Consider the following 13,486-nt stretch of genomic DNA (forward strand, 5'->3'; position numbering starts at 1 on the left):
TCCTGTGGTGCCTGCTTCAGTTGAAGCCTCCCCTAAGGCCTCCTGCTGAGTCTTGGGACCTCAACGTGATGTTGGTTCAGCTGATGAAAGCTGTTTTTGAGCTGCTGCATACCTGTGACCTGAAGCACCTGACCTGGAAGGTCATATTTTTGGTGGTGGTCACTTTAGCACACAGGGTCAGCAAGCTCCAGGCCTTAGAAACTTAGCAAAAGATGGATAAATCATTATCATGACAGGGTGGTTCTACATATGCACCTTAAGTTCCTGCCTAAAGTGCTAATGAATTTCCATCTTAACTAGTCAATCTTCCTGCCAATATTTTTTCCCAGACCCCATTCACACCAAGGTGAATAAGCAGTGCAATTTGGACTGCAAGAGAACAGTCTTCTACCTGGAGTGGGCAGAAACCCATAGACAGTCCGTCCAACTTTTGTTTCTTTTGATAAGAATAGCTGGGCATTGCCATTGCCAAACAGACAATATCCAATTGGCTAGCAGATGGCATCTCCTGTTATGCCCAGGTGGGAGTGTATCTTGGGGGTTGTCAAGGCTCATTCTATAAGATCCATGGCAATGTCTGTGGCCCACTTGTGAGCTGTTCCCATGGAGGAGATCTGCAAGGCAGCAATGTGGTCTCTCCACACATTTATATCCCATTACTGTCTGGATGGGGGCAGCCGATGCATCAGTAAGTTTGGCCAGTCTGTCCTTCAGAACTTGTTTAAGGTGTAGAACCCAACTCTCCCAACCTAGGGCCCATTTGTTTGGGTTCAGGCTGTCTCCCCCCCCTGTTACCAACAGCACTGTTGGGCCCACTGTCACCTGGTTGGGTGTCTGTTCGTCCTTTTATGTTGAGGACAGCCTGTGGCTAGTGATTCACCTATGTGTGAGGACTACCGCCTTGCTTGCCATTGGAGAAGGCAGTATTGCTTACCTGTAACAGGTGCCTGAGGATAGCAGGAGGTTTGTCCTCATGACAAATGCCAGCAACCCCATGTAGTTGGGTTTCTATTTTATTGTAATTCTATGTTACAAGAACGAAGAGGGACCCTGCGTGGACGTGTGGATTAAGGCATGCTGAGTGTGTCTAGTCAGAGTTTCTAGAAACAGACATAAGTTTTCCATATCAATATAGAAAATACAACTACAGTGTTTATCCAATGTAAAAAACAGCTAGCACGTAATTTTCCTTTAAGACAGTTTACTAAGTTTCAGACAGTAAGGTTCTGTTAAGCTAACAAAGTCACAAATGAACAAGACATATCTTGGGTGAGTCAAATTGATTCCCTATTCATATGACAGTGTTCTATCCACAGAGAGGGAAGAAAAGCAAGTTTGCTTACCATAAAACTGTATTTTCCATGGATAGCAGGATGAATTAGCCATGATGTCTGGAGATCGTCCTCCGGTCCTCGGTGGCAGAGCTCCTCAAAGCACAGAGCTTTGCCCTGTGTGCATGTGGATGTTATATACCATGTGACTCCTAGTCTGCCTCAGTCTGTTATCCAAGCTTTAGATGGAACTGGAGTGGAGACTGTCTGGGGAGGCAGGCAGCGTAACATGGCTAATTCATCCTGCTATCCACGGAAAATACTGTTTACAGTAAGCAAACTTGCTTCCCCCCCCCCCCACAGATAAGCAATCTGAATTAGCCATGACGACTGGGGAGTCACCAGCTGGAAGGTTGAGTGCCACCTAAGGGCGAATGGAAGTGGTGCACCATCCCTTCTGGCTTCAGAGAGGCAAGCTCAATCTGGTACTTGGTTGCAGACAATCTCTTCGCTTGACTGTGACAGGGAGATTGATCGGCCCACCCCCGCATCCACAGCCACCTGATGGTCGAGGCTGAGATGTGAAGTGCAGGTATGCCGTGATGACCTCACGGCAGCTTTGCACGTGTCTAGGAGAGGTACTTCGCCTAGTAGACTATGGAAGTTACCCTTGCTCTGACTTTATGGTTTTTGGCAGACTATTCAGGGCTATGATCTTTGTCAGCATAGAATGCATTGAGAGATCAGAGGCAAGACTCTGTTGGAGACCAAAAGCCCAGGCATTCAGGTTGAAGGAACTGAAGAGTTGGAAAGCCCTGGATATCAAATGTGTGCAATGCTTGTAACAAGCTGGGCAAGTCTGCAGCCCAACATGTGAAGTTGCTCCAGAAAGGAGGTCAGTATGGTGATAGACTGGTTGAGCAGAAACGCAGAGATAACTTTGGGGAGGAGGCGGGATATGCTCATGTCATCACCCTAATGTGGTGAAACTCCTGGTGTGACGGATAGTGGACCTACACTTGTAGTTCACTGACCCTCCCTGCTGCAGTGAGGGTGACTAGGAAGAGAACTTTCCAGATCTCCTCTCAGGCGACTGCTGTCCAAGGTTCAAAGGCGGGAGCATCAATTATTGGACTAGGTTTAGATCCCACTGGACTGGGCTTCTGAACATGTGGACGCAGCCTAAATATGCCTTTCATGAACCTGGAAACCAGTGGGTGGCTTGACACCAGGACTTCATGGGGGTAGAGGTAGGCTGCGACAGCACTGACAAATTGACAGATGCAGTTGCCAATCCTACTCTGTGTTGCGAGTGAAAGTATTCTAACAGGCATTCCTGGGAGTGGGAGAAGGGCACCACCCTGCATGTCTGATCCAATTATCTTGATAGTTTTCTGGTGGAATGTCCTGGAAAGCCAACACCTCTCTGATCTGCAGAGATAAGATATGATGCATCAATACTGTCCTTTAAATCTCCATGCTTGTGGATGCAGGAAATGATGCATGAGGTGGAGAAAGGACCTCCCATGCATGCCAGAGGGTGCTAGCCTCCCGATGGATGGGTGGATTCGATAGCGTATCACAGTTGTCTGGCCATACCTGATCTGAGGATGAGATTCTGCTTTATCCATGATGCATATCTGGATGGTTCTTGATATGAGTAGGATGGGGGGACGGCATACAGGAGTACCCCCACAGAATGAAGAAGGCGTTCTGTGCATAACATTGGTTGCTGGGTTACCGGCATAGAATCCAGAGACCTTCCTATTGTTCTTGGTGGCAGAGATTTATTGGCTTTTTGCCGACATTCGTAAGGCACATCATGCCAGCTTACAATGAACTGAAATTCTATGAAAAAAAGATCTATGAAGAGTGACCCCAAGTTTGGAAAAAATCGTCTGCCTCATTCTAACTGAATTCCTGTCTGTGCGGGAGAGAATCCTACTGAGTGTCTGTCCTGGGGTATCTACACCAGACAGACCAGTCACATGGGTATGAATGCCTCTGCTCCCTTCAAGCTGCGTATAGCTTCTCAGCAGACCCTCCAGGAATCAGACTTCTCTTCCTTGCATAAGCATTTGCTACCTGGTTGTCTGTGTTTACTGACTGCCTTTATATGAAGGGAGCCTTCGAACATATGCCAGGCATCCCTGCTGTTCGCAGCTCCAGAAGGTTAATACACTGTCTTCCCCCAATCTGGCCATCTGTTTTGGGTTTGCATCTACTCTATGCGGGCAATCTACCCCTCGTTTGAGGTGTGCGTGGTTGGACTGATCTGGCACGTCAGGTGCAACCTCCACTGGAGGTCCCTTCTCATGGTGTTGACCTGATATGACCAGGGGGTACAGGTGTCGCATTCACCATGAATACAGGCCTCACTGTAGGCAGCACATGTTAAGCGGGCCAGTAAAGATGTTCTTGTTCAGTATCGTGTTGATTGCGGCCAATGAATTGAGGAATCTGTGTCGATCACAAGTTGGATTCCCTGTCGTTGTTGAGTAAGTCCTAGCACTCAATGGCAATCCACAGGCTGTGGTGCAGAGTGGATGGGTCCAGGGCCACCAGCAGCCAGTTATTTGAGGTAAGGAAACATCAGTATCTACCTTTTCCTGAAGTAGTTCACTACCATCACTGGGCTACTTGGTAAAGGCCCTCAGGGCTGACTAATGTTGAGATTACTTACTTGATAATCTCCTTTTCCTTAGTGTATGCAGATGGACTCAAAACAAGTGGGTATAGTGTGCTCGTGCTAGCAGTTGGAGATGGATCTGACGTCAGCACGTGTACATATACCCCCGCAGGAAGTGCAGCAATTCAGTAATCTTCCTTGCAAAAGCTTTATGGATATATGTGTAACTGACTGATCGATTAAATGAACAGGATTACCCTGACCGATTGATGGTAGCTGGAGACAGCCAGGATTCTAAACTGGAAGGCGTCGACACCCGGTAGGGTGGATGCCCTATCATAAGAAAACATGGCTTACCGGAGTCGGTGAATCCCCATGTACACTGGCAGCCGGGTGGGATGCTGAGTCCATCTGCATACACTAAGGAAAAGGAGATTATCAGGTAAGTAATCTCAACATTTCCTTGCGTGTAGCAGATGGACTCAAAACAAGTGGGATGTACAAAAGCTATTCCCGGACTGGGCGGGAGGCTGCCCGAGGTCCGTTCAGGATTGCCCTCACGAATGCTGTGTCCTCCCTGGCCTGGACATCCAGACGGTAGAATCTGGCGAAGGTATGGAGGGAGGACCACGTCACCGCTTTACATATCTCTGCAGGGGACAGCATCCTAGATTCTGCCCAAGAGGCCGCTTGCGCTCTGGTAGAGTGAGCCTTGACCCGTAGAGGTGGTGGTTTTCCCGCGTCTACGTAGGCCGCCTTGATAACTTCTTTGATCCAGTGGGCGATAGTTGCCTGTGAGACTGTTTCCCCATGCTTCTTCCCGCTGCGAAGGACGAACAGGTGGTCCGTCCTTCATACTGCTTCTGACATTTCCAGGTACCTGGACAGTAGCCTGCCAATGTCGAGATGGAGTAGTATTCGACCTTCTTCAGACTTCTTCAAACCGTCCGTGGTAGGCAAGGATATGGTTTGGTTGAGGTGGAAGTGAGACTACTTTGGGTAAGAAGGAAGGAACCGTCCAAAGATGGATAGCCTCTGGAGTGATTCGGAGAAACGGATCACGGCAGAACAGTGCTTGCAGCTCTGAGATGCGGCGTGCTGAGCATACCGCCAGCAGGAGCACCATCTTCAAGGTCAATGAACGGAGGGACAGGCCTCGAAGTGGTCTGAAGGCGGGACCTGCTAGAAATTCCAACACTAGGTTGAGGTTCCACAAGGGTACAGGCCAGTTTAGCGGCGGGCGAATGTGTTTGACTCCTTTCATGAAACGTGAAACGTCTGGGTGTGTGGCGATACTGTTGCCATCACTCTGGGGACCGTAGCAGGATAGCGCTGCCACTTGAACCTTGATGGAATTGAGGGACAGACCCTTCTGAAGTCCATCTTGCAGGAAATCCAAAATGATAGGGATCTTAGCGGCATGTGGATTGGTGCCGTGAGATTCGCACCAGGCTTCAAATACTCTCCAGATCCTGATATATGTTAGTGACGTGGAGAACTTGCGTGCTCGGAGGAGTGTATCTATTACCGGCCCCGAGTATTCTCGTTTCTTCAGTCTAGCCCTCTCAATGGCCAGACCATAAGAGAGAATTGAGTTGGATCCTCGTGGCGCAGCAGGTCCCTGTGTGGAAGCAAAGATAAGGGATTCCCTGCCAGTAGTCTTCTCACGTCTGCGTACCACGGTCTTCTTGGCCAGTCCAGGGCCACTAGAAGAACTAGGCCTCTGTGCCGCTGAATCTTGTGTATAATGGCACCCAGTAGGGGCCATGGCGGAAAGGCATATAGCAGGATCCCGAGGCCATGGTTGTACTAGGGCATCGATCCCCTGGGATAGAGGATCCCGCCTGCGGCTGAAGTATCTGGGCACCTGAGCGTTGGACCTGTACGCAAGTAGGTCCATGCCTGGAATCCCCCACAGATCCACAATCATCTGGAAAGCTGTGGGCGACTTAGGCTTTCTCTGCTGAGGAAGTCTGCCGTGGTGTTGTCCTTCCCAGCGATGTGGACGGCGGAGATGTCCTGGAGATTTGCTTCCGCCCAAGTCATCGGGGGGCTATTTCTAGGAATACCTGTTGGCTTCTGGTGCCGCCCTGTCGGTTGATGTATGCCACCGTGGTGGCGTTGTCCGACATCACTGACCGCTCTGTGTCGAAGTCTGTGGGCCAATCGCAGGCACGCTAGCCTGACTGCCCGTGCCTCTAGTCGGTTGATGTTCCACCCCGACTTTTCTTTGTTCCACTGCCCTTGGGCGGTGAGTTCTTCGCAATGTGCTCCCCAACCGTTCAAGCTGGCATCTGTCGTGAGCAGGGTCCAGGTTTGGGAGGACATTTTTGACCCCCGGCTCATGTGGCCGGGCTGCAGCCACCACCGTAGCTGATTCCACACCCTGGCTGGTAGAGGTGTAATTCTGTGATCGTGGGCTCCACCGAGATAGGAGGGCACTTTGTAATGGTCTCATATGAGCCCGCGCCCATGGTATCACCTCCAGGGTGGATGCCATAAGGCCGAAGACCTGTAAGTAATCCCAAGCTGTGGGCCGGGTGGTGCTCAGCAGGGCCTGCAGACAATTCCTCAGCTTTGATCTTCTCTTGGAGGTCAGGCTGACCTTGTCTTCCTGGGTGTCGAATCGAACTCCTAGGTATTCCAGCGACTGAGAAGGCTGTAGGGAACTCTTGTTCAAGTTTACCACCCATCCTAGGCTGTCCGGAAGAGCTAACACTGTTGGTTGCCCGGTGGCTCTCCTCCGGTGACTTCGCCCTGATCAGCCAATCGTCCACGTAGGGATGGACGAGAATCCCTTCCTTCCTGAGGGACGCCGCCACTACTATGACCATGGTAAAGATCCACGGCGCGGTGGCTAACCCAATGGGTAAAGCTCTGAACTGGAAGTGTTGGTTCAGGACTTTGAAGCGTAAGTAGCGCTGGTGATCCCAATGGATTGGGATATGCAAGTAGGCTTCCGACAGATCTAGGGATGTGAGAAACTCCTCTGGCTGTACTGAACTTTTGACAGATCGCAGAGTTTCCATGCGAAAACTGGGCACCCGTAGGTGTCGGTTGACTGACTTGAGGTCCAGGATGGGCCTGAAAGTGCCCTCCTTCTTGGGTACTATGAAATAAATGGAATAATGCCCAGAATTTATCTCCCCTGCAGGCACTGGGATTATGGCGTTTAGGGATAGGAGCCTCTGCAAGGTAACTTCTAGTGCCGTCCTCTTGAGGGGTGAACAAGGAAATTCCACAAACTTGTCCGGCGGGAGCCGAAAAAAGTCCAGTTAGTACCCTTCTTGGATAATAGCGAGGACCCACTAGTCCGAGGTAATCTCGACCCACCTGCAGTAGAAGAGGGTTAACCTGCCCCCTATGGCTGCTACCCCCGGATGGGTCGGCTGATTGTCATTGTGGGGTACAACCAGGACCCGAGCCGGTTCCCCCTCTTGTTGTGCTTAGTCCGAAAGGACTGGTTCCTGGCCTGCGAACGAGGTGCTTGGTAGCGAGTCCTGTAAGGGTTGAAGCGCTGAGAGGTTCTACCTCTGGATGGTCTAGGAAAAGCACGCTGCCTCCTCCTTGGCCTGTCTTCTGTTAGATGGGGTAATGGAGAGGCGCCCCATTTGTTAGCCAGTTGCTAGAGGTCACTGCCGAATAGGAGGGATTCCTTAAAGGGCATTCTTGTAAGGCGTGTCTTGGAGGAAGAGTCGGCAGACCAATTCCGTAGCCAGAGCTGTCTCCTGGCTGCCACTGAGGATGATACTCCCTTAGCTGCTTTACGAACTAGGTCGGAGGCAGCATCAGTGAGGAACGAGAGAGCTGATTCCATGTCTTCTCCCGGAGTGTTGTTCCTGGCTTGTGATAAACAGGAACGTGTCACCAATGTGCAGCAGGCCGCAATTCGTAGGGACATTGCTGCCACCTCAAAGGCTTGTTTCAGAATGGTGTCCAATCGCCGGTCATGTGTATCCTTGAGAGCCGCCCCTCCCTCCACTGGAATAGTGGTGCGCTTCACAATTGCGCTCACTATGGCATCAACCTTAGGGTACGCCAGCAGCTCCTTGGTAGCCAGATCCAGGGGGTACATGCCCAACAAGGCCCGACCCCCTTTGAATGAAGCCTCCGGCGCATTCCACTCCAGATCGATTAGCTGTTGTGCTGCTTGTAGGAGGGGAAAGTGGTGGGCCATTTGATGAAGGCCTTCTAGCAGGGGGTTCATTTTAGGTTCCCCTGGGGTGCTTTGGCCTGGGATACCCAGCTCTGACAGGCATTGAGAGACCAGATCTGGGAGATCCTCCTTAGGAAAGAAACGTCTCATGGTTCGATACGGCTCTATCCCCAAGGGAAGTTCACCCTCCTCGGGGAGCTCGCCTTCTTCCTCAGAGTAATCTGAATCCCCATAAGTGGGGCTTCCAGGTGGCGGGTGTCTGTCTAGATCTAGAGGGTCTGGGAGCAGGTTCATCCAGAGCATATGGGTCCGTTTGGGGATCAGACTGCATCTGGACAAAGGCGTGAATCCCCTTGAATAATTCTACCCAAGAGAGCGAAGCAGGTTCAAGCCTTAGGGGTACCAGGTCTCTCGGGTTCCCCGGCTGCTCAGCTTGGCCTGCTAGATCCAGGGTGTTCCCTGAGGAACTGGCCATTAATCTGGGCTGAGACCGGCCCTGGCCTGGAACTCCCAGGGCCTCTTCACATTGGGTGCATAGGGAGTCTGCTTCCTCGCTCTGAGGTGGCATGCTGAGCAGAGGCCTAGAGCCTTTATGCCTGATTCTGGAGGTGTCGCCTGTGGGGACGCATGGGCTCTCTTACGCTCCATCGCGTCTTGCGCTCCCAGCTGAAGTATACGCTTTATAGTATGCGCGAGGCTTATGAGCGGAGATATGCGCCTACCAGCGTGCGTCTTATCACTGTGCGCGTATCAATGTGCGCCTATCAGTGTGCGCCCAATCCTTCGGGCGCCTATCCTACGCGCCCGTTACCTGTGAACCAGGGCCGATGGCGGCGGCAGGTAAAATGGAGACCTCCTTGGTGGGTCTCCACATAGGCCGACCCCACCAATCCTCGCTCCTCGGAGACCAAACAAAGGAAAGATGTACGCCTTACCTGAGCTTCGGCGCTTCCCGGCTGCGACCCGGGCGGTCTCCGGCTGCAGGGGGAGAGGGCGAGTACCGTCACCGCCGCGCTCGAGGAAGTGCACCCGCTGCCTCTAGGCCACGCCGAACTCGTCTCGCTCGGGGGCCAAGTCCTCACTGCGAACAGATCCGGACCGAGGCACCTCAGCCGCGCCCGAGCCCTTCTCACTCGGGGGCTAGATCCCTGCCACGATTCGGCCACCGGACCGAGGCTTCTTACCTCTGAGGGACCACGGAAATCACCTCGGGAAACTCAACTGGTATCACCGCAGGAGTGCGGGGCTCCTCTTCAGATAGGATTCTTCTATGAATTTAGTCGTTAGAATTTGGAAATACGCTCAGCGAGTGCGAGGTAGCTCCAAACTGCTTTGGAGACTGAAATTACTGAATTGCTGCACTTCCTGCGGGGGTACATGTACACGTGCAGACGTCAGATCCGTCTCCAACTGCTAGCACGAGCACACTATACCCACTTGTTTTGAGTCCATCTGCTACACGCAAGGAAATATCCCAATGGGGTACCTTGTGTCCACTGATTTGGAGACAGAGGTACTGCCCACAGGTATGGCAGATAGAAATGTGAGTACGGATCCCTCAGAACTAGCACATACTCCAGTCACTGAGTTGTAACTAGGCAGAATGGGGCTGGAGGGGAGTCATCTTTAACTTCTCCCTGTGATAGGCCTGTTTAGAGCCTGAACATGTGGGGAATAGAACCCCCCAGCTCTATGGGGAAGCAAGGACTCTACAGGTGCAGCACTGCTGGAGTATTCTGGAGGTCTTGAGGCAGAGGCTGCTGCCAGCATTGTCCCTGTATGGCTGTATACAAGGAGGGAGATTTGGCTCTAAACTTTAGGATGTAGCCCTTCCTGATGATCTGGAGTACCCCATGGTTAATGGTGGTCACTTCCCAAGACTGGTGAGAATGAGAGCCTCCCCCCACTCTGCTAAGGGTGGAGGTGACCCAGGTGGCCCCAAACTCCCTGCTAGGTTGCTGAGGCAGCAGGCCCTAGATTGTTGATATAATCGCTTACCTCCACGTTCTGCTCCTGCAACTGGGCTGCCATCTTCTGGAGTTTATCTCCAACAGTTGTCCGGTGAACAATGGTCCGGGGCCTTGCCGCAAGCTGGCTGTAATGGCTCCTGGTGATTCTGGCCAACGTGTCCAGTACCTCAGACAGTATAGGCCTTCCCCCATAGCATGCTGCTGTTCTGGGGGGTTGTTGTGCGGGCGGCAGCAATGACCTGGCTTTGAGGGATGAAGGCTCTCTTACAAGCACTGCATTTGCGTTCAGCATTCCCGCTTGAAATGTATGCTTTCCAAAATTGCTCAGATACTTATGAACCCCCGAAGGGTGTTGGTATGTAGCATGATTTTTCTTTTTCTCTAAACTGGAGTGCGGGAGAGCTAGGCTGTGCTGTAGAGTGAGGATTGCTCTTAATATGCCAAGAACCTCCACATGGGTCTGGCACCTTCCTGGCCTCCACGGTGAGTATTTCCCATCTCTTCCACGGACTTCCAGTGGAAGAGGTTGTCCTGAGGGGGGGGGGTGGGGACGGACAGACACAGGCGAGGCTGTTCTTCAGGGGGTAGCCTGAAGAGCCCGGGAATGTGAAGCCCACCTGTGTTTCTCCAGAGGCTCCTGAAGGTGTGACCCCGACTGCTTAGGTCTGGGTACAGAGGATAGATTGGGAAGACGCGGGGTGATCCCTTTGACCCAAAACTGGATCCGCATCCAGAGGCCAATTCTCCCTCCGGGGCGGACACCCTTCGCAGCTGGAAGCAGTAAGCCCCTGTTTGCCAGGGAAGCAAAGCATGTACTCTCACAAAAATGGGGGAAAAATGAATCCAATAACACTACATATCCCACATTATCCTTTTCATTTTTATTTTATTTCAATAGTTTGTATACCTCAAATAAATCAAATATTGATCTTTGTTTCCCTGCCTCTTATTCACCCAACACTTTTCACAACCCAAATGTTCTACAACAACATTTTGTGTGTAAAAGACCAAAGAAATTTTTAAAGGGAGGCAAGTGATGTTTCATAAAATTGTTTCCAGGTACCATCCAGGTTACCCTTTATGACTTTTAATCATAAACACCACTGTCCACCCAAATGTCTTTATTACTTATGAATTAATTTTTTCTCTTTTTAAATCTGTTTTATTTAAAAATGTTGTGAGACGCCCATAGTACACCTAAATGTAAAACGTCCACCACCACTCTAAAAACACACTTGTTTGATTCTTATAATGCTTCTAAGGAGTCGTAGTTGCATCGATTTCTCAGGATCACAGCTGCAAGTTATGTACGGCTCCTTAGAAGCATTATAAGAATCAAACAAGTGTGTTTTTAGAGTGGTGGTGGACGTTTTACATTTAGGTGTACTATGGACTTTTCACATTTTTAAATAAAACAGATAAAAAATTAATTCATAAGTAATAGACATTAGAGTGGATGGTGGTGTTTATGATTAAAAGTCATTAAGGGTAACCTGGATGGTACCTGGAAACAATTTTATGAAACATCACTTGCCTCCCTTTAAAAATTTCTTTGGTCTTTTACACAAAAAATGTTGTAGAACATTTTGGTTGTGAAAAGTGTTGGGTGAATAAGAGGCAGGGAAACAAAGATCAATATTTGATTTGAGGCATACAAACTATTGAAATAAAATAAAAATGAAAAGGATAATGCAAAGCAAGCAAGACCTGATCTGAGTGTCTGTTGTGTGAGGAGCCATACTTTGACACACTCCCAATGACACATGGTGCTTGTGTCGGTTCGAAGCTTGAACCAGCACTTTCCTGCACTTCACCCATGCTTGCTGCGTATGTGTTGATGCTTCATGTGTTGATGCTTCATGTGTTGATGCTTCATGCACGCTCTGAGTCATAAGATGGCGTGTCTCCTGGCAACGCGAGGGCACTTGAGTAGGCCCCCTGGTCACTGCAGGGCTCTTCCAGTCTCTGCTGGTGGGGTATCCCGACTGGGGTCTAGAGGAGGACTGCCCTAGCTGGCTAACTGGAGGGAGCCTTCAAGTCAAGGCACTTAGTAGCCTTGAAAATCTGCATTACCTTGTTCTGTTTCTTACTCAGTTCCTCAGGCTTGATCTTCATTCCAAGGGTAAATTCTTGTAGTAATTGAGAGAGGAGAATCCGCATGCACTGTGTAGTGTGGAAGAACGAGACTGAGGCAGGGAGTTACATGGTATAACACCCACATGCATACAGGGCAAAGCTGTGTGCTTTGAAGACCTCCGCCACCTAGAGGACCGGAGGATCTGTTGTGATTGTGGTCCATACCTCGTAAAAGAGAGAGACAGTCTGCCGCCTACCTTCGGAACGGAGGGATGGACCGGCGGGACATCATTGTGTCGATTTACATCCGGGTGTCAAAGATGTGGAAGCGGGTCTACCAAATAGTCTTCCTATAAGACTATACTCTTATCAACACTCAATATTTGCTATGATAAATGCTATAATGGTTATTTAACAATATTATATATTATTATATATGCCACATCCTCAAGCCTGGCGACGTGCCTAGCCGATACTCAAAAGGAGGCCGTCCGGTCTTTTAATCATTTGCGGTCGATGTCCTTAAACATGCATATATTGTACATATTGTGATGGGATTTCATCATGATGAAGTCGATAACGTATATTTGAATAAATTTCAATTTTTTCAACTCTTTAATCCCAGTGTATTAAACTCATGTAATGTAGCATCAGATCGACACCCGGCCGATGATTCGCAAAACAGCTTTATCAGGAGCTGCTGATATTAGTCCATTGCTGCCATTTTTAAAGGGATCACCGCTTCATTCACATACATATTAAAGTTCCTTTTGTCTTTTCAAAATCCTAAACAAATAAAAATATTTTTGTAAGCTAAGAACATAAGAAAATACCATACTGGGTCAGACCAAGGGTCCATCAAGCCCAGCATCCTGTTTCCAACAGTGGCCAATCCAGGCCATAAGAACCTGGCAAGTACCCAAAAACTAAGTCTATTCCATGTAACCATTGCTAATGGCAGTGGCTATTCTCTAAGTGAACTTAATAGCAGGTAATGGACTTCTCCTCCAAGAACTTATCCAATCCTTTTTTAAACACAGCTATACTAACTGCACTAACCACATCCTCTGGCAACAAATTCCAGAGTTTAATTGTGCATTGACTGAAAAAGAACTTTCTCCGATTAGTTTTAAATGTGCCCCATGCTAACTTCATGGAGTGCCCCCTAGTCTTTCTACTATCCGAAAGAGTAAATAACCGATTCACATCTACCCGTTCTAGACCTCTCATGATTTTAAACACCTCTATCATATCCCCCTCAGCTATCTCTTCTCCCCTTAACTTGTAACCTTTGTATTTTTGTAAACAGTTATGGCTTGATGATGATTAATCCGAATGACCCATTTCTGGCTAGGGGATTCCTACCAAACTACAAGCCATACTT

At 49.6% G+C, this 13,486-nt stretch overlaps 1 protein-coding gene across 3 annotated transcripts in view; it reads right to left on the bottom strand.

Annotated features, from left to right (window-relative positions):
- Window positions 1-13,486, bottom strand: part of PSAP (prosaposin) — a 198,167-nt gene that overhangs the window by 81,590 nt on the left and 103,091 nt on the right. The window lies entirely within an intron of this gene.

The sequence above is a fragment of the Rhinatrema bivittatum genome, chromosome 7, assembly GCF_901001135.1.
Source record: "Rhinatrema bivittatum chromosome 7, aRhiBiv1.1, whole genome shotgun sequence".
NCBI classification, from domain to species: domain Eukaryota; kingdom Metazoa; phylum Chordata; class Amphibia; order Gymnophiona; family Rhinatrematidae; genus Rhinatrema; species Rhinatrema bivittatum.